The sequence below is a fragment of the Ylistrum balloti genome, unplaced genomic scaffold (genome assembly GCF_031769215.1).
Source record: "Ylistrum balloti isolate Yb309-2 unplaced genomic scaffold, AGI_CSIRO_Ybal_v1 Utg370338, whole genome shotgun sequence".
Lineage (NCBI taxonomy): Eukaryota > Metazoa > Mollusca > Bivalvia > Pectinida > Pectinidae > Ylistrum > Ylistrum balloti.
The window spans coordinates 423,163-435,530 of record NW_026782244.1 but is presented as its reverse complement, the minus strand read 5'-3'; positions in this window follow the sequence as shown (position 1 = coordinate 435,530).

The following is a 12,368-nucleotide window of genomic DNA, read 5'->3' as shown; positions in this document are numbered from 1 at the left end:
AAGCAACAGAAACAACTACCCAACACCATGACAAGCCATAGAGGACACATATCCAACACCAAAACAAGTAACAAAAACGCATACCCAACACCAAAACATGTAACAGAAACACATACCAATACCAAAACAAACAACAGAAACACATACCCAACACTAAAACAACTAACAGAAACACATACCCAACACCAAATCATGTAACAGAAACACATACCCAACACCAAAACAAACAACAGAAACACATACCCAACACCATGAAAAGCAACAGAAACACATACCAACACCATGACAAGCAGCAGAAACACATACCCAACACCATGACAAGCAACAGAAACACATACCAACACCAAAACAAACAACAGAAACACATACCCAACACCATGACAAGCAACAGAAACACATACCAACACCAAAACAAACAACAGAAACACATACCAACACCAAAACAAACAACAGAAACACATACCAACACCAAACCAATTAACAGAAACACATACCCAACACCATGGCAAGTAACAGAAACACATACCCAACACTAACACAAGCAACAGAAACACATACCAACACCAAAACAAACAGCAGAAACACATACCCAACACCAAAACAAACAGCAGAAACACATACCAACACCAAAACATGTAACAGAAACACATACCCAACACTAAAACAAGTAACAGAAACACATACCCAACACCAAAACAAGCAACAGAAACACATACCCAACACTAACTCAAGTAACAGAAACACATACCCAACACCAAAACAAACAACGGAAGACACATACCAACACCATGGCAAGTAACAGAAACATATACCCAACACCAAAACAAACAACAGAAACACATACCCAACACTAAAACAAGTAACAGAAACACATACCCAACACTAACACAAGTAACAGAAACACATACCCAACACTAACACAAGTAACAGAAACACATACCAACACCAAAACAAGCAACAGAAACACATACCCAACACCAAAACAAACAACAGAAACACATACCAACACCAAAACAAACAACAGAAACACATACCCAACACCAACACAAGCAACAGAAACACATACCCAACACCAACACAAGTAACAGAAACACATACCAACACCAAAACAAGCAACAGAAACACATACCCAACACCAAAACAAACAACAGAAACACATACCAACACTAAAACAAACAACAGAAGACACATACCAACACCAAAACAAACAACAGAAACACATACCAACACCATGACAAGCAACAGAAACACATACCCAACACCAACACAAGTAACAGAAACGCATACCCGACACCAAAACATGTAACAGAAACACATACCCAACACCAAAACAAGCAACAGAAACACATACCCAACACTAAAACAACTAACAGAAACACATACCCAACACCAAATCATGTAACAGAAACACATACCCAACACCAAAACAAACAACAGAAACACATACCCAACACCATGAAAAGCAACAGAAACACATACCAACACCATGACAAGCAGCAGAAACACATACCCAACACCATGACAAGCAACAGAAACACATACCAACACCAAAACAAACAACAGAAACACATACCCAACACCATGACAAGCAACAGAAACACATACCAACACCAAAACAAACAACAGAAACACATACCAACACCAAAACAAACAACAGAAACACATACCAACACCAAACCAATTAACAGAAACACATACCCAACACTAAAACAACTAACAGAAACACATACCCAACACCAAAACAAACACCAGAAGACACATACCCAACACTAAAACAAACAACAGAAACACATACCCAACACCAAAACAAACACCAGAAGACACATACCCAACACTAAAACAAGGCACAAACAATTAAACAACACACAAAGAACAAACACCAAACCCATGAACAACTCGAAGACAAGGAACACAAGAATCAGCACTGAGCTTACAAATGAGGAACAAAGAACATTTATCAGAATCAGAAAACTCTCAGGAACAGGAAACCAGGAAGATTAAACGAATAAATGGTGATTAGAAAACAACACGCTATTAAAGATAATCAGCCAAACATGAAGAGTAAGAAATACAAAATATAAAACCCAGCGACCGGACATTACTATGTGTTTTGATTGACTTGCCTTTGTTTTATACTAAAACATATATATGTTTTGGACGGAAGGACGACCACACATTTGTGGTTACTAATGAATAGTACTAGAAAGAAATACAAAATATAAAACCCAGCGACCGGACATTACTATGTGTTTTGATTGACTTGCCTTTGTTTTATACTAAAACATATATATGTTTTGGACGGAAGGACGACCACACATTTGTGGTTACTAATGAATAGTACTAGAAAGAAATACAAAATATAAAACCCAGCGACCGGACATTACTATGTGTTTTGATTGACTTGCCTTTGTTTTATACTAAAACATATATATGCTTTGGACGGAAGGACGACCAGACATTTGTGGTTACTAATGAATAGTACTAGAATTCGAAACTGTCTAGCAGTTGTTGTAATTTCAATAGTTACAACCAACCCTAAGGTAGTACATGTAACTATCGTTCTGTTGCGTCATGTAGATATAAAAAGTATTTGAAAATTACAAACCTATTTAAACACAGTCATCCATCAGAACGTGTAACATTTAATATACATTTTATATAGGTGAACGTCTGTTTATAGCATCAGTATCGTCCGATTCATAGAAACGTTTCATTTCCCCATTTTTGAATGTGAAAGTCTGTGTTAAGAGTATGTGGATTTGTGTGAGGCCATCCATCATGCTTGATAAGCGTCGATAGGACCGAGATAAAACCAGTGTTGGTTTACGTTTGATTGAAAGGCCGCTTATGTTCCAGTAAAATTCTAGTTTCTGAACATTCGACCAGTGTCATGTTGAGATCGCCGTATCATTGTGTGTATAATAAGATATGTATTGAAACACAAAACAAAAACAAGACTCGCAAATCAAAATATTTATGTATGATATCTTCTAGGAGATATGAATAATTTTAGAAGCACACTGCTCCAAAATTATTTGTAAATATAATATGATCATACGTTTTATGATATCACGACCTCACAAACGGACAATTAACAACCTCAGAGATTTTTCTGAGATGTGGTCAGATGGTAACAGCCATCAACACGCTAGTGAATACATTTGGTGTACAGACCAACATCTAAAATGTTGATATTGTGAGTATTGTGGAGATTAATTTAAAACACGAAGGTAACACACTTTCTCAAAGCATTCATTGAAAACATCCATTCTCAAATCAAGCATGAAATGGGAGTATTGTGTCGGGAATGTGAAACGTCGTTGATTCGTCGAAAAAATACGAAAACAATCCTGGAAAATCCTGGTTTCTGATCATGTGTGATTTGAATCTAATAATATGCAAGTATACGAGGTATGAAAACAAAGGGTACATACAAAAACTAAAAATTAGTAACCCGAAATGTGTGTCTAGTTATTTGACCGCTGTTCCTTAGTTAGCGATTGTAGTACAATGATTTAATTTGAGGCGAGAATGATGTAGTTCAGACAATTGCCGATGAAACAATAGCGGTTATGTCGGTTCATATTGTCAAGAAAAACCTTTGATGTCTGCCAGCACGCGATGTCGCGCAATCAACGAGATAGCACGGTAATTACACGTCACATGCACGTAATCACACATTAGCATAACCTTCGTAACTAATCAACGTTAAACAGAAGATGGCGGCTCGCTGAATACCGAACATTGCCAGGTCGTGAATCTAACTACCGGCAAGCTGTATCATTGGCCTAGAGTATATGTTCTATAAATCTGCCGAGATACACATAGGTCCTTACATCCATAACTATTGTCGTAAATCTTGGTGATTTGAATACAAGTCTAGCACGTGTGAGATTGTTGTATATTATGTTTTCAGGGGAGGTAACTAAAAAAATCTAACATTTACTATGTTGTCCCGCCCAACTACGCTTCTGATTAATATAGCAATTACCCTTTGATTATGTTGTGAGGTTTACGGACGATATTCTTTAGGTATTTAATACACAATTTTTATTCGTAACCAGATTTTGGTACAAAAACATAGAAATAAAATTTAAACAAATTAAGGAGTTAGATACTTTACATCCAAATAATGAAGTTTAAATCGTTTAAAGTATATCTGTTAAAAGTGATGCTAGGATTCTAAATGATTAAAACCAAGAAGTTGACTGAGGAAAATCAAATAAGTTGAAACAAAGTTGTCAAAATAGTGGTAATGATGTACCTTAATCTTACAATTCAATATATTTTAACAATAAAAGTTTTATTGCAGATGACCGTTTAGGTTTGAATAAAACCAATGTTTAGAAATGCAACAACGAAGCATAGATCAATTATCACGATATTTAATCAAGAGGATATTGTGAAAGTAAATTGCATTTCAACCACTGCCACTTCCCTTCACAAGTGAAGAGTGAAACAAGGAAAACGAGCACCGTTAAATGTATGGATACGCTTGTCAAACTAGCAGCGCTAAATGTATGGATACGCTTGTCAAACTAGCAGCGCTAAATGTATGGATACGCTTGTCAAACTAGCAGCGCTAAATGTATGGATACGCTTGTCAAACTAGCACCACTAAATGTATGGATACACTTGTCAAACTAGCACAGCTAAATGTGTGGATACGCTTGTCAAACTAGCACCACTAAATGTATGGATACGCTTGTCAAACTAGCAGCGCTAAATGTATGCATACACTTGTCAAACGAGCAGCGCTAAATGTATGCATACACTTGTCAAACTAGCACAGCTAAATGTATGGATACGCTTGTCAAACTAGCACAGCTAAATGTATGGATACGCTTGTCAAAATAGCACAGCTAAATGTATGGATACGCTTGTCAAACGTGCACAGCTAAATGTATGGATACGCTTGTCAAACTAGCAGCGCTAAATGTATGGATACGCTTGTCAAACTAGCACAGCTAAATGTATGGATACGCTTGTCAAACGTGCACAGCTAAATGTATGGATACGCTTGTCAAACTAGCACATCTAAATGTATGGATACACTTGTTAAACTAGCACATCTAAATGTATGGATACGCTTGTTAAACTAGCAGCGCTAAATGTATGGATACACTTGTCAAACGAGCACAGTTAATGTATGGATACGCTTATCAAACTAGCACAGCTAAATGTATGGATACGCTTGTCAAACGTGCACAGCTAAATGTATGGATACGCTTGTCAAACTAGCACATCTAAATGTATGGATACGCTTGTCCAGTGTAAGAGAAACATGTTACACATACTGAGTATTTGGAATGTAGGTGACATCTCCCATGCATCAATCAGATGGCCATTTAGATGACGTCGTCTTTATGTTTTTCATATATATGACGTCATCAGCAATATTATATCAAGGTGACGTTTAAAAATTATCATCTTTTTTTGTTCACCCGAAATAGCAAGTTTATGAGCACGCTATTACGTCATTCATTCAGGATTTTTGTTTATTGTTTTTTTCCCTGTCAAGAGTAAACCGTTCGCCTCATACTAGCCTGTACTATCTGATGTACATATGATAGACATCGGTAACACTTCAACTCTGTCTTGGAAATAAAAAAGTGAAATCTGACGTTACTATCTCAATAAACAGAACGATTACACGATGTTTTAACCCCGATTATGTTTACGATAGCCTTTGAACATCGCTTACAATGTAAACATCCGGTCGCGTGTGCAACTCAAATTGTTTCTCGAGGGACGTTGGATGTTCCTTTTTCTGCTGTATGTGGACTCTTTACTGCAGCAGGTTTTTCGGGAAGCTAAACATTCTAGCTGTCAATAACGGGGATAAGATACAGGATTGTGGTAAAAGGTCCCTCTGTTGAGTAGTGACGGCACGCCACAAACATCAACAAAGTGATGTATGCACCATAGTTAACTGATTACATATATCCGAAAAAAATATCTATATCTTAGATCTTTAGAACTACATCTCAACTGTTCTTATGTGTCATATGACGTTGAACTCCTATTAGTATGTATGTTGGTGTGTGTCATAGCATAGTATAGTAAAAAAACTGTTAACTCCAACTGAAAATACATATGTATTACCTATATAATGAATATCCACTGTTAACCTTCATACGCAATTCTGGAGAAGGAACTAAAAAACATACTACAATGACCTATGTGGAGAAGAGTACAATATACGTTTAAATCCCGCAATATTCCACCAAGTTTTACTGTGCACGGAAGACCTTTGTTTCGTGTCGGGTCACAGTCAAACGGATACACATGATATTGAATTCCATACTCAGAATTATGATATCTCGTGACCTTGATAGCTCGCCTTTGAAGTAAGGGTATAGAGATAGGAATATGGCCTAGTGTGTCCGCGTGTGTAATAATGGCTTCGGCGAGTTGATAACAGACGGACACAGGAGGTCACAGTTCTATCAGGCTAAGGAACAGGAATGTGACCGAGGATAATCTAACTTATTACTCGTGGGAAATTATGTAAATTAATTATTCAAACAAATATCGAGGCGTGATAGTGATAATAAGGTAGAGATTGTTTGTTGCCAAACTCCTAGGACTGGATAAATGTTGACTTATCAGGTTTAATAAGCTTTTGCCCTTTTTGTTCTGAAATGGGTTACGTTGTCTTAAAGAGACTGTATTAAATAACTTTCCTTGATACTGACAGAATAATTCGAACCCATTAGAATGCAAATCAAAGACAAAGAAAGTACCACCATGTCAACAGAATCTTAACTCAAGTCTAATTTCAATAGAAACCTGAAAAGGTGCAAGGAGAAGTAGGTCAGGTGTTCCACAAGGGTAAGCGTTTCTGCTTCATCGATGTCATCTATATTGTAAATTTTGGTCATGTAACGTTCCTATTATGTAAAATCGAGCATCTTGGTATAGTAGAGCTGTAACAACTCTATCTCGTTGAAGGTATTTAGGTGTTCCACCAACAACATCACATTGATCGTATACTTTGCAATTATAAAATCGTTTTATGTCTGCGAATAATATATTGTTAAACTACCGAAAGATAATCTCCCGGTAAGTATCATTCTAGACATTGGTAATGCCGGCCAATAAAGAAAATGTTACATTTCCATATATCAGAGTAATAACATCTGGTGTTACCATCTCTGAAGTTAGTCAACCTGTCAACAATGCTGTCATGTTATGTTAAGCAATACAGTGATCCCGTCACTAGTTAAATGACAAAAGTTCAAGGGGAACATATCAAATCAACTGAGTGCAATGAAACATCATCACTCAGGAGAAAAGATGCTAAAGTTGCCAAGCGGACGACATGACATGTGTTTGGCAAGGCACCTTCCCGATCTGGAGGTGGTCCCCATCTATTAAGATCACGGATGTATCCCATTCATTGGGGTGTAACAAAGAAACATGTCAAACAATGATGTTCTTTTCCGAGTATTTCTAAAGCGTTAACGAGGTGTCCAAAAATCTTGTGAGCTATTAGTCGATGCTGTTGGAAAGTAAGAATCAATGCCTAAATAATGGGATCGTTTGAGGAGAAACTGTTTGGCATGTTCGTCTGAAGTCTGCACTTTTGCCGGTCATCGCCGTTGATATTACAATTAAAGTCGTGTGCATGTCTAACATTCATCATTCATCCAGGGCATGTCAACTGGCTCCTCACCAAAATCGTTTGTTGTCCAATTACATTGGTCCAAATTTAAAACCACGCCATTACAGTGAAATGCATCAGGTTAAATGCTTCATTTATCAGCTAATTATATTCTTACGTAACTTTCGACATTTTAAAAATCAAAAAGAAAATGTATTCAAAACACGTACGGAGTCGGTTATGTTTATCTAAACTCAGTTGTTCAGCGGCTCACAAATCTAAAAACGCCTCTACAAGTACGGATGATATCACGATAACAGAAATGATTCCGTATTTTGCACATTCGATCGAAACGAAATGTAAATTATGTTGTCAATGTAATCCGATATTTCTATTTTCCTCAATGATTCGTTAAGTATGCCCGCTATTCTGCACTACACAGTTATACAGGTCAACAATAAATACATGGATTGTTCATAACACTGACAGTAAAATAAGCAATTCTAGGCGATGAGGCCACATCATACTCACTGGTTACACGTAACTGGTCCATATATGTTACTTCATGTAAAAGTGTGTAGTGTCAACTTCTACCGTCGGTGTCGGAGGGGGGCTGTCCTTATTCTAAGTATAAGTATATATACTTGTATATGTTAAAAAGTAGTTATGTGTGTATCAAATTACCACCCCCTTCTCTGTCTGTCCATCTCTCTCTCTCTCTCCCCCCCCCCCCCCCCACCCCAACCCCCACCAACCCTCCTCTTTCTCCCACCCTCTCCCTCTCTCCTGTATATATAGATATATTTGTAACATGCCATTTTGTAAATATGTGTATTGCTTTATTTTTTGGGTAAGGGCTTAATATAAGTTAGCAAACTTGTGCCCAAATCCCATTTGTACTTATTTGACAAAACAAATATGTTTAAATCTAAGTAAAAAAAGTCTTGTAATAAAATGTATTAGATCAAATTGTATTTTAATGTTGTTAAGACGTAAAATTTCAATACGAATGATTCTAGGTTGCTTCCAAGACATTGCTCCGTCTTACTTATCAGTGGAGTGAGTCAAATGTCCGTCAACACCTTCGGGAAAGTGGATATCTGCAGAGACCCCACCTGAAGGGCGTGTGATGGACTGCCGGGAAAAGTGGATCTAAATATCTATTATACCATCCGTAACACTCACTAGACTGCACTGTTAGATGTGTATCGGTGATATCTCTGAATAACATATCCGACTGAAGACTAGTTTATTTTTGTTGATGGAGCCTAGTTATTCGTTTGAAGACTTTATATTATAAAATAATCACTATCGATAGATTTCCTTTACCCAATACTATTTCTTATTACATTTTGTACATGTATTTTCATTCCATAGCGTCAGTTATGGTGAAAATTGTCAATAATTCATATTGAACTCATGTTGAAAATAAACGTTTTTTAAAGATACCCGGAATATTCCTGACCAAAGTGGTCATTATTTGATTTTACAAGTGTGCGGTGGCTATATGTGAGTAACACATTTTTACACGTCCAGATTTACACGTGTGTAACGAGAGTTTGTTATTCTAGGTTGCCGATGACTGGTAATTTACCTGCTAACCCTGCCTGTTGTTAGAGAACATCGCTATATTCGTTGTAACGAGCCGTGAAATTGACACCGAATGCTCCTAACAAGCTTTTATACATTCTGTCGGTGTTATACAAATATTTCTTCTCCGCGGTTGAGTGCAAACCTTTCACTGACGTCTTACAACCCATATTCTTCGCCATCATAGAATGAGGAACATCTGAAGTCACATACTTGCCACAGACTTTGATAATTTTTGTGTCAACATGCAAAAATGATATATCTTTCTGTGTCATTCTGGAGTTTCAAAAGAGGGAGCAAGTGCGAATTATTAACCATTTAAATATCAGACTACAACACCAGTTGTATTCGAGGACGTGTGTTTGTTTTTATTGTCAACAAAACTTTATCATGAGGTGTCAAAATGAAGTGTCAAAAATTAAATTGTAATCCATTTTAAAATAAACTGATTATATATCCCATATTAACGGCGCCATAAACACAAAGACATGTGCGGACAATCATTATAATACGTCTCTACAATTTCGTTGTTTGTTTTTAAACGATAATGGAACACGTTGATCGCAGAATCATTGAGTTTGTACAGGAACGTTTATTGTGAACTGTTACGCAGGTTTAAACAGGTCACTGTGTTATTATATACCCCCTTGTATAGGCTGAATCACAGCGAATGGTATCAGTCACTTTTACTTTAATTAGTAATAAGCTTTACATCTGTCGTTTAGGAATCAAAACGCTGTTTTGTCATACCAATATAGCTGAATGCTTTGGAATATTAATTACATTTTGTTCATTTATTTTTGTTGTTAGGAGAAAGTGACATAGTGCCCATAATGTTTTTTGACTACGAATGCCACATTTCAATTTTCCAATTTGATAATATCACCTGTATTTTTCAAAAACAGTAAAGAGGGTTTGAGAGAATAGTGAACACATCTTTCATACCAGTTGTTTAGAATTTGGTACAATATAACTATGTAATGAAGTAAACTGTACCATACAATTGTTGCTATGAACCTAAATTGTCCAAATGAATGTCATAAACCTGATGGGAGGTTCATTACACAAAAATTTCATTAAATTTCATAATTTCTTATATCAAATCATATCAAAATAACGAAATGCAAATGTTATAATATAAAAAAGCCAGTATTCTAAAGAGTTAAGCACGTGCAACACCTTGATGGTTTTGTTGTACCTGAATGATGGCATTAGTTAACAGCTTGACATAGCGAAATAACATTCAGATAAATCTACAGACTATTTAGCAATAAGTATAGTAAACGCTGTTATATCCGCTTTAGATTTATGGATATTTTGGTAGTTTCATGTTCAACGTTATCTATCATTATTTTGCGGTATACCTCTAATTTTCAAAGACAACTCCGGAAAAATCACTTCTGTTACACATTTTTGTCAGAATTAAATCTTGTCAATCTTTCCTTTTTCTGGTTTGTATTAAAATATGAAATTAATTTTTCAGATTGTTTCTTTATCCGAGAACAGATATCTGTTGTCCGGTAAATACCGCTACATAAAATTATTTGTACAAGAAGAATATTATCTCGCACTTGAATAGTATCTATGTATTGTCATGAACAAATGATAATGATAGTGCTGGGATGGAGCATTAATAACGCACGCGCCTTTCACCAAGACGTCGGGAGTTCGATTCCCTTGAAAACGGACATAAAAGGTATGGGGTCACCTGCCCGACCACGTGGGTTTTCCCCTGGTGCTCCGGTTTCCTAACTCAGTAAGACCCCCGCGTGCTTCCATCGGGGCCAACAAGAGTGATCTATATTAGCTAAAAGCTTGTTTCACAATTGTTGTGAAATAAATAAAGTTTATATATAATGACTTTGCGCAATCTATGATAACCCACTAAATATATTTTAGGTGTAATAGACCTATGTCGGTCACGAGACAAGTTTAAACGACTCGGGGTAATCTAATCCTATTTGGCACATCGACCTACCGAAGTACGAATACCCAAGGCATTTCCGACAGGTCATACCTTAACCGATAACAAAGCTATGAGTTAATTAATTATAAAGACGTCGGCAAGTGTTGTACTTAAGGAAGTACTATCAGCGAAGTACTAACACATCGTTCATCAAACAGGCATTCACCTGTTTAAGTGAGTTAGATGTACCGTTAAGCTGTTTTAATGAAGCTGTGATTAAACCTTTTAGCTAGTCTTCTAGAACTGATAGATTGAATGCCAATGACATCATGGTCCAGAATTATCAGGTCATTCTTTCACAAGAGGGAAGTTATAAGATGACGCTGTCAATAAAAAATTGTGTAGAATTCTAGAAAGTGATGGGACTGTTTTCACACCTTGCCAGATTTCGCTTCGATATTGGTATTAACAATCCGACGAGAGATATAGTGATAGCTAGATATAGGATGGGAGACACAGCGGTCACTGACTCCATGGAAACAGAGCCCAACGTCACTTTCTCTTCAAAGGCCATACGTACCCCAATATTATCTCACTGTATATGTTTATCCGATTCGTCATTCCCGCATCATCGTAAGTCGTCTGGTTGTCAAACAAAATGTACCTTTTGCCGTTTTAATGGGAATTCTCAATACCGTGTATATATTTTTTCATGATAAGGAATCATTTGTGTCCTCATATTTCTAAATAAATGACTGTAACTCGTTTTAACCATCTTCAATCCCTGTAATGTTTCACGAACCCCCCGCTAAGAAAGTCGAGAACGAACACAAGGGCTGTTTGTTTGTACAGTGATGGATATGTGTAAGATTTTGTGAATTTTGTATTTGAAAATGATTCCCTTTAACAGCTCATGTTTTGAACTACACGAAGCCGATGTCTCCATCCCTAACGTTTGGTACATCACAGGTAAGATACGTGTAGACGATTGGTATCTCCAACAATCGGAAGGCAGTTATTATAGCGGCTTCAGACCTGATACACCAACTAGGTTTGTCTGTGTTCCAGTCAAGTGCGGAAACATTTACGGGAACAGTAGCTATCATTGAGATCTGAAGAACGTATTTGGAATCTATGTCTAAGAAATATGATACCATGTACATTTAAATGTGAAATACTCACACATAGCAAATTTGTAAAGAGGTTCTAAACACTTCATGTTAAAATACAACACCGAACTTCCTGCTCTTTCTCTTCTAGTTTTTG